The sequence below is a fragment of the Thunnus albacares genome, chromosome 11 (assembly GCF_914725855.1).
Source record: "Thunnus albacares chromosome 11, fThuAlb1.1, whole genome shotgun sequence".
Classification (NCBI taxonomy): Eukaryota; Metazoa; Chordata; class Actinopteri; order Scombriformes; family Scombridae; genus Thunnus; species Thunnus albacares.
This window is the reverse complement of record NC_058116.1, coordinates 12,676,045-12,691,055: the sequence shown is the minus strand read 5'-3', so window position 1 is coordinate 12,691,055 and position 15,011 is coordinate 12,676,045. Positions and strand designations below refer to the sequence as shown.

Below are 15,011 nucleotides of genomic sequence, written 5' to 3'. Positions count from 1 at the left end.
GGCCTCGGTGTCTGGCAGCGTGTTGGGTGGAGGTATCACTCTCTCTCTCTCCCTGAACTTGTAAGATTAACTCAAACACACGTATCCTCACTGCCATTTTCCAGCAGTTGCATCCCAGTCTCTTATTTTATTATTTCATGTCTCTCTTGCTTGGAACAAAGTGATGCGTGCTGCTATGGTCTAAGGGTGTAGACGGCAAGTAGCAAATGTCTGAAAGCTGTAGTCTGTCAGTCTGCGTCAGGACACAGCCCAGTCCCCTGTGCTGTGGTCAGCTGTTGAACCACATGGTCCCAAGTCTTAGTCACCACCCTCCCTGATAATTATGGGTTGATTTATGAGAAAGGGAAGACGATGACGAGTCTTTTCCCCGCAAGAAAGGTTTTTGATGGATCTGCTGCTGTCGGAGCTCCAGTGGTGTTCAAGGAATATACAGGCCCCCTCCCGTTTTACTCATGTAAAGCAGCCCGCCGACTGTGTCGCCACACTGAAGCCCTGTGGCTTTGGCAAGATTTAAATGACACCTTTTATGCATGATTAAGGAGGGAAATGCTTCTTCGCACAGGTCTGTGAGGAAGTGCAACGTGGAGATAAAACTAGAGAAGACATCACTACCTATTTCCTGGAATATCTCCGTCTGATGTCTGATCAGTCATACCGGTCAAAAGCCTTTGTCTACATTTTTGACGTCGAACTTTTCGCCTGTCCACCAGCTGATCTATTCTTAGATGGGACTGGCCAGTTACCACGCGTACTGGATTTCCTTTGCATCTCCTCTGGCAGACAGCCGCCTCATTAACCCCCTTCAGAAAAAAAAGCATACATATACACATACGCACAGGCACTGAGCAGATAGATGCATTTAATGTGCCTGACGTCAGAGGGCAGACAGCTGACTGGGCAGACAGAAGTGGGGGTTGGATGGGATTAAAGGGGTCACCGTTCCTCTGGGGAAGCCATAGATTTGTCTCACCCTAAAATCTGATTAGTGCAAATTGTAATCCACACCAATATTTGCTATTTATATTTGGTGAGCTGCGAGAACTGGAGACATACTTGTCATTTCTGAGTGAAAATGTGCAGCATTTATATGAGGTGTGATTTGAATTGAAGCCAAGGGCATTGTATTTAAGCCTGCAACTGTTTTTTTTATATACTGACTGATCCCATAAGTTATTATTTGATTAATGAATTATGATCACGTCCAATGCTGGAAACCATAGCATGTATCTCAAGTGTCTGCATGAGTTGAAAAATGATGTCAAGATGAAGATGTAATCCCAGACTATTCTAATAAGAAAGTAAGACCCATCAGACCAGGCAGTTGGCCTGCTCCAACAGCAGCTAAAGCTAATGACAGGTGGTGGGGAGCACTGCTGGCAGCAGCAGCAGCAACATGTTATTTGGGAGTGGACCACTTCCAGGAGGCTAAGATTAAATCCAAACCTTTGCTCTGAGACTTTCTCCCTCTGATGAAAACAATATCATCAAAGCAGGGCTGTCTGCGTGGATTCAATACTAAACAGGTGCACCGGCTGACACAAAGGTCGACCAACCCCTATATGACGGTGGTCTTTGTCAGAGGAGGCCGTTTCCCGTGTGACCTCATCGTTCTATAGAAGACTTCCTAATATTAATGTGGGCTTGTGGTTGCTGGTATGTGACTGGCGGCCTTGCAGACTTTGTTTCCCTTCCAGAGCTATTATTGGACACTGTGTCAGTAAAGGGACATCAGTGTCAGGGTCAGTGTTTGGGCTTGCCAGGACTTGCTCCTGCTACATTTATGTGCGTATATATTGCCTCTCACTTTTTTGTACTGTGAATTAGAATCGGAGAGCTGCATTTTATACGTACATGGGGTGGTAAGAACATTATTGCTTGCAAAGAGAAAAAGAGCACCTCGCCAAGCACCGGGTATGAGGTTAATTCAGTGTGTAGGAGAGGAGAGCGAGCTGAAGTGACTTGATTGTGCGACATGGCAAGGAGTGTGACAGAGGAGGATGATAAAGGTCTTTCTCAGCGGGAAGAGACAGAGAGAGAGAGAGAGAGAGGTGGAAGGGACGAACAGACAGAATGGAGAAAGAGCAGCTCGTGGAGCAGCTGTTTCTCTCCCCTTTCTGGAATGTGTATGAGGGCAGGTGCATGAAATGTAACCGCTTCACCGCTCCCATCACTATCAAGCCTCTAACACACACATAAACACACACGGGCCCTCCTCGCGTGTGCATGTGTGCACTCCACTTGTAGGTGGACAAGTGTTTGCACACAAACACTTGTCCACCTACCAGGTTCTCTTGCCTGCAGCTAGACAGTGCATATTAGAGTGTTGAATATGCATGCTAATTATTTGAACAGGATCGGTTAAGCATTCCCTTTAAAAAAACACAGCTTTGATCTATCCAAGAAGCCATGGGGGAAGTTTATGCTGAGATGAAAGATAACGTCTAGCTGTGATGTTTGTACGCCTGATTTCAAACATGTCATCTCTCACATTCAACCCTAATCAAATTAGGTCAATACTTAATGGGGCATGATGCCCCCCTCTGACAATGCTATGATACTCTCCCACTTACTATCATACGTATAAGAATCCCTGTCAAAAAGTAAGAGATGGAGGCTATATGAATGGAAGAGACAGGCAATAAGTAGCTGGATTGAAGTGACGGATTGAAGAGATGGATCAAGGTGAAAGGTAGTGTGACCGGTGAAAATGAAGAGAAGGTATGGGGGAAGGGGTGATAAAGGATTCTCTGTCAGTCTAGTCATATTCTCTGCTCATTTCTGTAAGTGCAGATAAGAGTTCTGCAGAGAGGGATAATATAGGTAAAGAAACATCTCAGACCATACTCTGGAGGGAATTGCTTCGGCTTTGGATTACAGGTTCCGCCCTCAAGTGTGTGCATGTATTCTACGTACGTATGCGCCTGTGCGAGTTGAACCACTAATCTGGTCATTTCATGCCCACGATGTACCTTGGTTCCAGGATTTAATACACACTCACCCCTGAACCTCTCCCACCTCTCTCCTCTGTGTTCTTACTTTGGCTCCATCTTCCACCTCCATTCATCCTTCTTACATTTACTACCAATTGACCTTATACCACAATAGAGGGAGTTCAGCTCAACTAAAGCAATGACCGCAGGCTTACCTCACTGTAACAGGGGGCTGATAAGAAGATATGTGTAATAAAGTGTTGTTAAATCAAGGTAGATGAGTCTAAGTCATGACCAGTCTGTTTGGACTCTTGGCATTACTGCAAAGTAAGGGTTCGTATGAGGGCAGTGCTCATAGATTTAAGGAATATTATTATATTGAGTATTAGCAGTCACACAGTCAAAGACAGACTGATGACAGGAACATTTTGCTTTAATTGGGTGGATGTCTAATCTGGTCAGTTATGTAACCAATTAAAACTATAAATGTATTTTTATTTTATTTATTTGTATACAGACAAATATTCAGTGTAGCATGAACATATGCTACATAACACAATATTTGTAGTCTTAACTAATTTGCAATGCCAGTCTCTAGTTGGGCCTTTAAAGTACATAAAACTCACTCTCGCTCTCACTCAAACTTCACTCAGTTTTCTAGGTTCACTAAATTCACTTGGTTGTGCGCAGCCGCCTACCTAGCATCTACCTATAGCCTGCTTATGAGGTGTTTAGGGAACATCTGTAAATTGTAGCGTCTACTGATAGTCTGCATGTTGTGAGGCATAGACCACATAAGGTGCTTGCATTCAGATGTGTTTAAACTGACAAATCATCTGAAGCCATTTGAAAAAAAAGGGACAAAAAGGGAGGTCAAAGTAATCAATATGACTTAAGACACCCACAAAGAACTCTCAAACTGTTTAACTATGAACTCTTAAAAAGACACAAAACACTCAAATTAAAATTTAAAACCATAAAATTTCAATTTCAATTTCAAAGATGTTTTTCCAAACACACTGCACATATTCATTTTGTGGATTATTCCAATGAGCAAGTATGCAGAGCTTCTGACACTATTTTTTGATTTGAACAAAAGTCAGATAAAATAAAAATATTGGAATTAAGATATCATGGATTTACAAGAAAGACAATTGAATGATGTATGCTTTAATTACTTTTAAATTTAAATAATTTAAATAACCTCTTGCTCACTCAACCTGTTCCCAAGTGCAGTAACCTTGGATGTATAACACATCCATGGCAGTAACATGTGCTGTAATAATAGGCAGCAACTAGTTAACGTTAATGAACGTCACATCCAGTAAAGTTACTTTCACAGGACGCCAGAGAGCCGTGCGAAAAGGGGAGAATGGGCGTAGGAACATTGATAACTTTATTTCAGGTGTGTACAGTCAAAATTTAAGGGGAATCATATGTTGCAAGCAAGAAATTTGCACCACAGACCGTCGAAGAAACTCTTAAGGTAAGACAACTATGCTAACACATCAACATGCCAGATTAGCTCCCTTTCTACCATGAAAAATACAAGTGGAAGGCAACCGCAGGACAATTATAAGGTTAGACAAATGATAATGGTTTCTTGTGTTAAAAGTATTGTTATTGCATTGGCTTGTGTTTTGATTTTGTAATACTGAATGTAAAGCCTAGCTAAGCATCACTTTAGCTGCAATGTTTTGACGTGATGTTCACTGACTTACTAAAGATATGAAAGACCTATAGCGCTGCTGTGCTGCTTCCTACGTAAGGTAAAGGTAAATCTTCCATGTTTACCTGTTGTCTTGTTAAATTCAGTTAAAAAAAGAATCAATTTAACATTGGTGTCACCCTGGCAGGCAAACATTTTATCTCCAAGGCAGACCTAAGACATCTGTGAGATTATAAAAAAACTTCAAAAGATACAACTCAGTGCTGTAAACAGGTAAAAATAAAGTTATGATTTTTTCCCCCCTATAATAAGTCATCACTGGTCACAGTGTATGAGCAGCACCATAATCAGTGGCAGCAGCCGCAGCAAATTGAGCCTCTGTCTCACCAGTGGAGTGACTCATTTAAACCAACCATGACTTTAACAGCATGTTATATTAAAGTTACTACAAGGAACTTTTAACTGGTTATGCAACAGTCTCAATTTAATACTGATGCCTCTGTATGACCTACATAAGCAAATTAGATCATCAGCGAGAAGACTGGCTATTTCTATATAGTTATTCTAAATGCCTGCCATTGGGTAGCAATATTTTTTTTTCTTAGGATGGCGAAGTCATGACTCGCTCTACCCTGCCCCTGATTAGTTTACCCTGATATTTTTACCCTATCTAATCTCGCTCCTCATGCCTAAACCTAACCAACCCAACTGCCATCCTAGAAAAAAAATTGGCCACTGGGTCAGATTCATAGATGTATAATAAGAGCTGGATAGGGTGCCGCCGCTCAGTCTTGCAGCCAATTTTTCCCAGTGATGGTATTGCAGAGAAAAATCCCCTGGCAGCCCAAAAAGCTTTTTCCCCAAAGACCACCATTGTAAAAGAGACGTCTGTAAAACTATTGACAGGACCCCTCGAACTGCAAACAAGGTCAATTATGACTCTTTCTATTATAAATTTTTGATACATGGAGGTTTTATATTTGTAAAACTTTCCTTGAGCCAAGAAAAGCGATTTTAAAAATCTGTGACATCATCACAATGTAAAGTGTATGGGTTGAGCGGGAACTCATGGGTGGGACCAGCGGAGGAAACACTACTGCGCATATTTGGCAAAGCCAAGCAAACCCAGAAGCTAGAAACTTTTTTGTTGTATGTGCCAGCCAAGCAATTTTTATAGGGCTGAATGGGCACCATTTTTAGTCCGGTATCCAGCTCTTGTAATACATCCATGGTCAGATTCCTGGCATGCAGACCCAGACCGGGAGAGCCTTTGTTTGCATTACATGTAGCATTGTAGCAAAAGGGAGGACAAAGTTTTTGTTTGATAATGTTTAAAGTAAAGTAAGACTTGTTGTTGGCTCCCCGACTCATTTTAAAAAAGACGAGAGGAAAAGAGAGAGAGAGTGCGAGCGAGTTGAGAGCACAAGAGAGCAGCGGGGGTCAAGCTGGAGAGTGAATGAGAAAAAGGAGCCAGAACAAAGCAATGAATCAGATAAATAAAATGTTATTTTCTGATTGTTTCACAGCGGTTACGTTCTAAAGCACAAATAAACACGCCCACACCTCCGCTCAACCCTGCGGGAAGGTGAGATATTGCTGAATTTGGCGGTGAATGCAGCCTGACATGTAACCTCGATGTATAAACGGTAGAAAAACAAATTATTACGGAGCCACAAACAGATACATCACCTCATGGCTTTGCATCCTTCAAACAGCTGTGTTTTAGAAAAGAAAAATATTGTTAAAACTAAGTTCCTTGTAGTAACTTGAAGTCATTCATAATTTCCACTGTATGAATTGTATTCATTGTATTGCATTTAAATTGTTTGACTGTCCATAAATGGATTTTCAGCTCTCATAATGATTCTTCTGATCAGACAGAAGAGAAACATCTCCCTCTACAAGTTCATGATGTCTAAATACATAAATGGACAGTCGGAATAAACACTGACTTATAAGGAAATAAGGGCTGAAAAATAGGGGGAAAAATCATTGTTGGTTGGGTAATACAATCATTAATTATGTGAGAAGCAGCCGAGAGATTAGGGGAATGACGAGCGAGGGATTGATACAGACAGATGGAGAGATTTTCCAGGAGGAAAGCACAGGAAGCTAATTAAAGACCAGATGATGTGCAAATAGATTTGACGGGAGAGGAGATCTCTCTTTCTTCAGAGATACCCTCCTCTCTCTCTCTCTTTCTGTCTTCCTTACTTTCTTTTTTTTTTTTTTGTTTAACTTCTGCCTCCATGTTCTTTATCCCACTCCACCTCTCATATCCTCGTCAGTGACTGATGAGTAGATGTTTTGATTTCTCTCTGTCTTTTTCATCAGTTTGTCTTCATCTGTGTGGTGGAATACCTTTCATTGGCTTTTTTAGTCCCGCAGGTGAAGTTGAGAACAGGTAGAGCGGAGGTGCGGAAGGGAAGTTTTAAAAAAAGTACTCCCACCGATTTAGCATTGAACTCCTATAACATTGTCAGACTCACGGTGCAAAATCGAAGCGGTGTTAGGTGTTATGTTAACCTCAAACAGAGATGAAGAGCTAGCTACAGAAGTCTGGTAAGCTCACTTCCGTGTAACCTCTTCAAATTTTTTCTTTCATGTTCAAGCTTTTAGTCTTCAGCCCCATATCATATCACTTATGGCAATTTATCAGCAGCTCCCTCTGGAGCTACAAAAGGCTGCATTCAACTTTTATTCATATATATACACAGTACTCCGCAAAGACCTGTAAACAGACTTTGATGTGTAAAATTGGTGGAGTTCCTCTTTAAATATAAAAACAGCATGGTGGTGAGTGGTACGTGAAGTGGTTGAAGTAAGGCATTGATGAACATCTTGAGCTTGTGACGGTTGGGAAACAAAAACCAGACCAGGAGAGGAGAAGGTGACTTGTAATTGAATAAAGGAGGCGGCTTCAGACACAGTAGTGGTGGTGTGTGTGTGTGTAAGTGTGTGTCTTTGTTTGATTTGTCTCTCAGTGGCCAGGTTTTTCCTCCCCCATTTTCCAAGGTCAACATGGGGATTATTAGCAAGAGCCACTGTAGTAATGATGGTGGTGGTCATTAACTATTCATCACCTCACACTGCAGGAACCAAGTGTTTGGGTTTATGTGTGTCATGGACAAACACATCTGTTCAGCAGCGTTTAGGCTCCAATATGTGTGCATGTCTGTGTGCAAATGAGACAGCTGGCTCGCGTCTAAACAAGAGATTTCCAGGGCGTACCTATTCAGGCTCCGTTGTGTCTCCCCGTTGTCTGCCAGTTCTCTTTGTCTGCCGTTTCTGTCTTTAGGAAAGTATGGCCGTTTGACCACAAACTCTTCAGGGCGTGTACGCTACATGAGGTGAACTCAGGCGCCTCCCCCTCTTTTGTATCCCGTACCTCCCTACTTGTTTTTACACCAGCTCTTCAGTGTGATAGTGGAGGAGAAGGGGGGGGGGGGGGGATGCTTGTGAGGCTGGGGGGTGTAACTGTACCTCTCAGATGGAGTAAGTGGGCTGGGTTCACCGGGGTCTGGAGAAGGGGGGAGGGATGTAGAAAGAGAGAGAGAGAGAGAGAGAGAGAGAGAGTGAAAGACAAATGTAAAAGAATGAGTAGCTCCAAGCGGCAGAGTTGCCATGGCTACGGGGGGGAAACGGATGAATGAATGACATCACAGTGGCGGGGAGGTGAGAGAGTGTGAAATTGATTTGGTGGCGGAGCACGGGGAGGCGGCTCTCGTTCGGGTTCTTCGTCGGGCAGACGCACATTTGTCTCTGGTGTCTCCTGTGGACGGGCTCTCACCGGTAAGGCTCTGCTTTCTCTCTCCCCTTCTCATCACAGCGAAGGAACGATGGCGAGTGTAGCGTGCGATTTTTTTTGTTTTTGTTTTTTTCCTCTCTGATAACACTCTTCGGGTCTCGGCAACATGTGAGAACGAACACAGAAAGAGAGAGAGAGAGAGAGAGGACATGTGTGTGGTTATGTGCATGCATGTCATGTGGTGCTCCTGGCGTGCCACTGGGAATGAAAGGAAAAGCAGATGTGCCGTGCAGTTGTCACGGGTCTAAATATACCATGAGATGCTTAGTGTGGAAGAATGTGTGCGTTTCTGGCTGGGAATGAACAGCTGATTTCAGTGTGCCGAATGCTGAGACAAGCTCTCAATAACAAGAATTATTAGAAGGTTTAGCTTGTCACAACTTAGAGCTGTATGATTATGAGTATGTCTTCTGGGTTAGTGAGAGACATCCTATCTCGTTGCGGTGTTGTTATCAAGCAACTTGATGTGCTGATGCTTTCAGTTATCATGAGATAATTTTCTTTTCTAGGGAAGTTGTCTTGTTCCTCCTCCGCAGGGAGATCAAAAGCACAGGGTCAGCTACTGAACAGCACCTTTGGAGCTGGCGAATGTATTGCCAGAGGACACTTAAGCAGAGAAGCTAGTGCGAGAAGCTAGTGTGAAACTGGCTCCTCCGATTAAAGGGCTTCTTCCTTCCACAGTGCACCACCCCGCTGTGAGTTCATTGGCAAAGCCAGTGCCATTCATCCGGCTGTGTGATTAATGATGAAGTTGACCCGTATTGACCCTCGAGGGACAAAACAGCTAGAGTTGAAGGGTAGGGGCTAGAGGTCACATCAAAGCCAATCAGAATCCTTAGCTCAGTCTCTTCTCTTGGCCAGCATCCTGAACAGGGAAAACAGATTACATTAGGGATGAAGGGATCAACATTTAGGCTAGATTTGGAAAGCATAATCCATTACTAGGACTGTTAACTGGTCTACAAATCTGTTGGAATGCCTCTCACAGTGTGGAGGTGAATTTGGGTGATGGTTGGTTTCTCATCTTTTCAGTAGTTGTTATCAAGGCCACGTTGTTATTGAGCATAGGTTTCAAGCTTCAAGGACACCGTACTGCAGGCAATCTAGTATTTTGGCCTTGTCTGACAGGCAAGTGTGTAAACACTGCTGCCAGTTTTTGTCTAGGGAGAGTATGCAAAGAGATCCTTCCTAACCAGACTATCCTATTTTATTCAGAAATCACGGCAACCAAGATAAGAGCGAAAGGGTAAAGGCTTTGTACCTTGAAAACACATGTAGCACACTCACCTTTATGCTTGTGGCTGAGACAGGTTGGAGTTGAGGAGCAAAGGCAGAATGTTTTAGTTTTAAAAACAGCAGGAGAAATGATATTGTTGGTTTGTGAAAGGGTAAATCGGTTCAATTTGAGTGTCAGTTTAGTTTACTTTATACCTTTATAGTCCCCAAGTCCAGATCACGGTGGCATTGCAAGGTTCAGCCGAGTTCACTCGAGCAGTTGATACCGTTAAAGTGTCTTCGGATGTTGCCAGCAGGTGTAGGAAACTCTACTGTAAGTGTGTCATGTGTGTGTGATTATAGTCCTTTTATACATACGGAGCTACGCATCAGGCAAACCTGTAAGCTTGTTGCATTTATTGTGAGAGGAAATCAGGGCGGATGCTTCATTCCAGACTATATGAAGCAGCGCTGGCATGTCTTTAAAGTCAGTTTAAAAGCTCAGCTGAGTGAGTGACTGTGAATGCCAGCTTTTTGGACGGCCATGGTTGGGGGCACAAGTGGGTCAATAGCGTAGTCATGCCAGCACTGATGTTTCTTTCTCTCTGCTTTCAGAACAGAAATGCCCTGTAGCGATACACAACTTAACACGGTGACATTTTCAATGTCGCAAGTAAAAGAATCTGAAGTTAGATCCGAGCCACTGTACTGCATCCTTTCTCTCAACCTCCTCAACAGTGAGGTTAAGTTTTGTTTCTTTCTTTTTTCTATTTACTCTCTGCCTCAGTCGTACATTGTTCATGACTACTGGAAAAGAGGAGTCGTTTCAAAGAGGTTGCATAGCGACATAGCGAGTTGTGTTTACACCATGCTGAAGTCAGCGTCTGTGTGTGTGTTTTGGTGAGTGTGTTGCCGTGTGTGTGCATTCATTCCTTCCCCCTTGTGGTGTCAGCTGGTTGGCAACGCTTTGGTCAGATATGGTGACTGGACCCGTACACAAACACTCACATTTAAACACGTGCGCACATGCACAGACTGTGTGGAGGATTTTTGTCATGTTTTGTCATCTTATGAGTCATACAGCAAGTGTTTCAGAAGGGTTAAGCAACATGTTGTGGTTTTTGGCATTCAACTGGTAGAGCTGCCAATACCCATGTGCCTCAAACCACTGAAACAACTTATGAAAATGAACAGGTGAAGTTTTTGATTTTGGACAATATCACACAAAAAAAATCAAATGGATTTTGGTTTTCCTTGGAAAAGAGGGAGTAAAATGAGTTTTAAACTTACAGGAAAACTTTCAACCCTTGTGTGAATGCAGAATATGTACAGGAGATATTGGTGTCTATGCTACGCTAAACAGTGGAACCGGGGAGCGATGCCAGCTTGTCCCAAGGGGAATTTAGAGCCTATACAGGTGGATGCTGGGATCAAGGTGGAGCCCTTTTGAAATGATATACTGTATGAACCTCTGACGCAACAGCAGTAACAGTTTTCAGGTGAGAAGTGAGGAAAGAGCAGATCAGAGACATAGCTACACATACAGGGCTCAAAAAAAACTGCATACCTGTAAGTGAGTCTAGCAGTTCACTCGCATGGTCTACTTGAACTATCTTTCAGGCTTTGCTACATTTTTGTTGCTGCGATGTAATTCCTGCCCTCCATCATTCTCCTCCATTCTCCTGAAGTAGTTTCTTAAACAGGACAGAAACTATCCTGTATAAGACAGAGTTTGCAATAAATGTTGCTGACTGGTCAGACACAAGCCTCGCAAGTGCTACAACTTGTATAAGATCAGAGTCAATCAGACTCCAGGCATGCACTTGTTGTTAATAGTATCCATATAAGAACTTGAGATTGGTAATGTAATGTTGTTGTTACTGTTATTTAGCCAACTTCCAAACTAGTCTGAAAAAAGAGCCAGACAGAGGGAGGACACTAACAATAGAGACTGAGGGAAACAAAACTTTCCTCCATTTGCGTCACTGCAGTTATGCACTAAAGCAAAGGAACCTTCAGCAGTACAAGTACAGATTGTCAGTACATCACAGACAGGTGTCTAGCCTTCTTGGCATTTTCAGGCTCCCTTTTCACCCCTGCAAGGCTGCTTTTTAATATCTATTCAAACTTTACATAGTTGCACAGCAAATGCTAAAATATAGAGGAAATAGTTTGTATTGTTGTCTTGTGTTTCAAACAAACAGAAACTGCAAGAAAGTATGCTAAAAGGACAATTCTTGATTTAGTTTCAGTTCCAGGGTGGGATTTCTGGAACTGTTAGGTTGAAAAGAGACATCTCTTTGTCTTTACTTCCCTGTGTGTTTTTTGTTAGTGGTTTATCAAAGGTTAATTTAAATCCCAGTAGGCTGAAATGAAACTAAACTTGCATGAGACTGAACTGTTGTCAAAGGAACTGAGACCAAATATCTGTATACTTGCCATGTTTACCTTAGATCTGTTGGTTTAATGAACAACAGATGGAGTAACTTGCAAATTGTAGGGTTTGCAGGGAGTTAGCATGGATCTTCTCACAATTTCAGCAAGTCCAGCATCAAACTAGAGCATTTTGCCAGAGGAAACATGCCAATCTTGTCTTGCAGTTGTACATCCACAATGAATAATTGTTTGAGATCTGTATACAACTCAGTATTTTATTTCATGTAGGATGTACCCTGTATTTCATAATAGTCACAATTTGTTCATGATGCAGACAGTGCTATAAAGTTGTTTTCATCATATCATTACACTTAATTATTATTACACTTATAATTATATAGTCTAGTCTTTCTTCTGCTACTCTCCACACTTCCTTATCATCTACTGTTGTGTGTCAATCTGTATTGTTGCTTTGGCAAGTATCTCAGCCTTGCCAATGGGAAAACAAACAGCCGGTTGAGTATACTTGTACATGATCAAGAGTGTGTGTACATTTCAGTACATTGTGTGTATGTGTGTGTGTGTGTTTGTGCACACTTGCTCACATACACAGGAGCTATCTTAGGGAACATCGGCACTTGAATTTGAGCAGCTGTGAACGTAGCATGATGCCATGAGCAGAATGGTGATGAGGGTTAGTATTAGATCCAACTTTGCAAGGGTCTATTAGCCCACTGTGAGTCACAGATACAGTATGAGTTTCAGTGTGTGCCAGGCAGCGGTCACGGTTTTCGTTCCTAGTCAGCCGAGAACAGAGCAAGGTGAGAGGAGGACGTCTCTCTGTACTGAGTGGTGCGCTCGTTGGGAGCTGCACACAAGCAGGACCGCACTGCTCTTTTGTTTGTCTGGTTATTGATTGTCTCTGGCTAAAGCTTGCAGACATCCTTTATGTTCCCATGTTGTCCATTGTGCCAGCTGCTTGGAGCTGGGAGCCTGGGGTGAGAGATAGACAAAGGCAGAGAAAGAGATGGACTCGCTTCCAATTTAAGGGATTCTGAAGTTGACGAGAGGAAGGCAGGGAAGGTGATTTAGAGGGAAAAACAGAAACATAATTATTGGCAGAAAGTGAGGCATTCAGCATGAGAACACGTGAAAAGGAGCAGTTTCACATGAAAAAATCAGTGTTTCTTTGATGCTGTTCGGTGGTCACAGGACGTCTGGGAGGGGCTCTATGTGAGCCGAGCAACCCCTAACATTTTCTCAGCTTGTTTCTCTGATAATTAAAGATCCAGACATCCAATGACTAAAATCCTTCATCCAGTTGAAAGATATACTTAAAAATTACCAAGATCTAAAAAGTTTATCGTTAAAATGTGGCTTAAAACTGAATAAATTTATGACAGTTTCTGGCAGACAGCTACAATGCCTATGTGTTATCTTTATGTGTATACTCTTTGGTAGAGGCCATTATGGCGGAATACCACAATGCTGATGCCCCCTTTACCAAAGAGTATAAGCCCACAAGATGATAATCATCTTATGTGAATGAAAGGGACCGTTACCTTGATTAAAATTACAGATTTCACTGGGTTTGAAAATTGTTGGAAACATTTGGAGTAATGTAAGTACACAACTGAGCAAAGTATATAACATACTGCAGGTCTAGTCGTTTTTAGACATTTTAATGTGGAATAGTTACATATTATAGCTTTAAATGACAAATTCTGCTCCATCTCTCACTGCCTTTGTCATGAACTAATTTACAGCATGTCGTTCATTTTGTAAATTATGGTCCCATTTAGAGTAAAATAGACAATAAAGCAGGGTATGCTTTAGGACATGGCTACGTTGTGATTGACACATGACGTCGCTACCATGGCAACAATGTTGGTTACGTACATTAGTATCGTATCCCCAGATTAGAATAGGAATGTAGACATAGCTGACACTATGTATGTTTTCAGCTCATGAAAGTTAATTGTAACATTTTGGTCGCTTAAAAATCTTGTTCAGCGTTCATTTATACTAAAAGACCCTCTATGGAGTCACTAGCCAAAATTAGCATTAGTATTAGCATTATCACAGTTAACCAAAGACTGTAAATGCACCGTGCTAACCAAGCTAGCAGCCAGCGTCAGGGTAAGCTCCACACTTTCATCCAAATATGGTCACCTCTGGCTCCAAAAATCCAAGATGGCGATGGTTGAAATGCAAACTGGAGGCTTCAAAATGGGAGTCCACAAACCAATGGGTGATGCCATGGTGGCTATGTCCATCATTTTTTTACAGACTATGTACTCGACATTCCAGCTCTCTGCTAAACTGTCACTGGCCGCTGGTCTGCTGCTTGCTACCATTAATTAAATAGCTATTATGTGGCAACATTTACAAGAAGTAAGTCAACCTTTAAAATGAAAACCCATCAATGAAAAGGAGGACAAAGCACATAAAAAAAGAAAGTTTGTGGAAATGCAAAGTTTGAAGATAATGGAGTTTCAAGAGGCTGACTACAGTAACTGTTCTGATGCTGAAGCTGTGGTGACGAGTTCTGTGTTTTGCCAGTAAACCAAAGACAAGAGCAGAAACAACTTCTATTTCTGGATTTGTAATTAGGAATATTGTTAGCCATAAGATCCTGGTCTGTCTGCCTTTGGTCATGAAGTGAATAATGCAGATTTAATTCCAATCTATGTGCACTTGAGCAAGAGACATAAATGTCTGTTTGATAGAGTGGAATTTCTCAGTGCTGAGCATCATACAGAGAAGCTTTAAAATCCTTGCAGGCAACGATCCACCTTGGAATTGGCTAATATAGCTGCTAGACTCCTAACTTATAAATTATTAATATTAATCAGTAATGCCTGCTGTTAAATTTAAACCTGTACTGAGCTCCAGTTTTGGAGGCCAAATAGTTGGATTACAATGTAATCCAGCCCACATAGTGATACTCATTAAACTGATTTCAGACATGCAAACAGAGGTCTGTGGACTGTAGCTGTTTTTATGTAATTCA

General features: G+C 42.0%; 1 protein-coding gene across 4 annotated transcripts in view; it reads left to right on the top strand.

Annotated features, from left to right (window-relative positions):
• myo16 (myosin XVI) overlaps nt 1-15,011 on the top strand; it is a 109,479-nt gene that overhangs the window by 1,251 nt on the left and 93,217 nt on the right. Inside the window, exons 1-2 of one of the 4 annotated variants that reach the window (XM_044365910.1) lie at nt 4,203-4,416; nt 4,787-4,872. The exons of 1 other annotated variant lie outside the window; for it this stretch is intronic. The gene's annotated coding sequence lies outside the window, so the exon portion shown is untranslated. Of the gene's footprint in view, nt 1-4,202; nt 4,417-4,786; nt 4,873-8,259; nt 8,392-15,011 lie in introns of those variants that run through there. 2 more of the 4 variants (XM_044365908.1, XM_044365909.1) reach the window with 2 other exon arrangements.